Source organism: Gavialis gangeticus, unplaced genomic scaffold (genome assembly GCF_001723915.1).
Source record: "Gavialis gangeticus isolate Ggan-Ray unplaced genomic scaffold, GavGan_comp1, whole genome shotgun sequence".
Lineage (NCBI taxonomy): Eukaryota > Metazoa > Chordata > Crocodylia > Gavialidae > Gavialis > Gavialis gangeticus.
In genome coordinates, this window is record NW_017729024.1 from 31401229 (window position 1) to 31403522 (window position 2294).

The 2294-nt window shown below is 47.4% G+C and overlaps 1 long non-coding RNA gene across 1 annotated transcript in view; it reads right to left on the reverse strand.

The window, feature by feature from the left end:
• Positions 1-420, reverse strand: part of LOC109298185 — a 14224-nt gene extending 13804 nt beyond the window's left edge. Inside the window, exon 1 of the long non-coding RNA XR_002097516.1 lies at positions 339-420. This is a non-coding gene — a long non-coding RNA (uncharacterized LOC109298185). The remainder of the gene's footprint in view (positions 1-338) is intronic.
• Positions 421-2294: the final 1874 nt, after the last annotated feature.

Genomic DNA, 2294 nt, shown 5'->3' on the forward strand with positions numbered 1-2294 from the left:
GGGGGGACTATGGGTGGGTGGGTGGGTATGGGTCTGGGGAGGGTATGTGGGGTGTGGAGGAGGGTATGGAGGGTTGTGGGAGGTGCATTTGTGGGGATGTCTGGGTTTGGGGTAGATTCATGGATTCATAGATGTTAGGGGCTGGAAGGAACCTCACAAGATCATCAGGACCAGCACCCCTTGCACTTGGGTAGGAAAGACTGCTGGGTTCAGGTGACCCCAGCAAGATGTGCATCAAGTTGGAGCTGATGCGGTACACATGGGGCTGTGCAGCATGAGTCCCTGCTGGGATTGCAGGGTTAGGGCCAGCAGCGATGGCAGCTGAAAGGCGTATCCACCACCTGGGCTGCCTAGAAAGGCAGTCCAGCTGCGGAGCCACCCCAGCCTCACTGTATGCTCAAGGGGCAGCAGGATGCTCCATGGTTGAATTGTGCCTGGGCCAGGTGGGTCCCAGGAACCCATCTTAGGCCAGACAAAGACCTGCCATGGGCCAGATCTGGCCTGTGGGCTGTATTTTGCCATTCCCTGATCTAACTCCACATGCAGCAATATGCAGAGGGATTCCTATGGATTTCCTTTTGCTAAAATTTCTCCCCCAAACAAAGGAATGGTTGGCATGGTTTCTCTGTTTCTGATGGAGTTTGCTGCACTCAGGTACTAGGGGTAAATAATCTCTGCCAAAGATCTTTGGAGTGTGACACTACTTGTGAAAGGCATTTTTTGGATTAGATCTCACTAAATTATTAAATGTTGTTGTTCTTGTTGTTATTAAATCAAGCAGCTACAAGTAGGCATCTGACAAATATGCAATACAGGCAGATCCTCAGTCAGAAGAACTTGCAATCCCTTGCAGATTGACTCAAAACCATACAGTGGAGATCATACCCTTTCCCTTCAGCCCACCCTCATCCAACATTTCACAACATGGAAAATAAATTAGCCTGTCAGTCTACTCAGTATATTTTTGGGACCAAAGCAAAACCTGTGACACATGAAGTGAATGTTTGCTAAATGGTGCTGCCTGCTTCCTTGACTATGAGGCAGTGAATTTCTTGTGTGTGAATATATTTGTCAGTCATGCATCCTAGTACAAGGGCTTTATCAGAGTCATAGGAGAAAGAGTGGTGGGAATCATTCACTAAAATATTTGTAATGCCTTATTGATTGGAAAGCAACATCTGTTTAAGATCAGAACATCCCTCTTCATATAGCATGCTTTCATCGCAGAGATGGAAATAGGTTATTTTTTAAAATAAGTAAAGCACAAGGTGGGGCAAGGTAGCACACCTTTGAAACTAAATAATTTCAGAGAAGCATGGGCTATTATAGGCCTATGAGCCATATCTGCCCCAGAGCTGTGCCATCCAACCTGCAGGACTCCTCAAGGATCTGAAAATTTGACAGTGGGGGAGCAGTGGCAGCATTAAATTCCTACTCCCATACTGCCAAATTTCTGGACCCACAGGAAACCCTGCAGGCTGAATGATGTAGCCCTGTGTCCAGGGTTGCACCAGCTCATGGCTGGACTGGGTGCACAGGGTCAGTTCAATGTACAGTGGGATCTGGAGATGGGGAGTGGGGTTGGTCTGCTAGATCACACTCATGGACTGACCCCACATGCAGACTGTGTGCAGGATCTGGCCTGTGGTGCCAGAAAGTTTGGCATTACTACCTTAAGCAAATAAGGCATCATTTAGATGAAAAGCAAAAGGGACATTGATTCCTTTGGTCATGACAGGAGTGAAATGGGGTTCATCTTCCCCCCACTGGAAGTGGTTTGGTTCCTATGGCTCACAGAACTAAGAAACCAAGTAGTAGATATACTGGCAGGTAGGGCGAGGATTCAGAAAGGCCTAGGTAAATTGGAGGATTGTACTAAATTGGAGGATTGGACCATGAGGTTCAATAAGAACAAGTGCAAAGTCCTGTACTTAGGACAGAACAATCCCATGCACTGATACAGGCCGGGGGCTGACTGGTTGGGCAGCAGCTCTACAGAAAAGGATTTGGGGGTTACAGTGGAGAATAAGCTGAATATGAGTCTGTGCCTTTGTTGCCAAGAAGGCTGGGCTGCATTGGTAGGTGTGTTGCCAACAGATCAAGAGAAGTGATTATTTCCATCTAGTCAGCACTGGTGAGGCCACATCTGGAGTACTGTGTTCAGTTTTGGGCCCCCCACTACAGAAAGGATGTGAATATATTGGAAAGAGTCCAGCCAAGGGCAACAAAAATGGTGAGGGACTGGGGGACATGATTTATGAGGACAGGCTGGGCTTATTTAGTTTAGAGAAGAG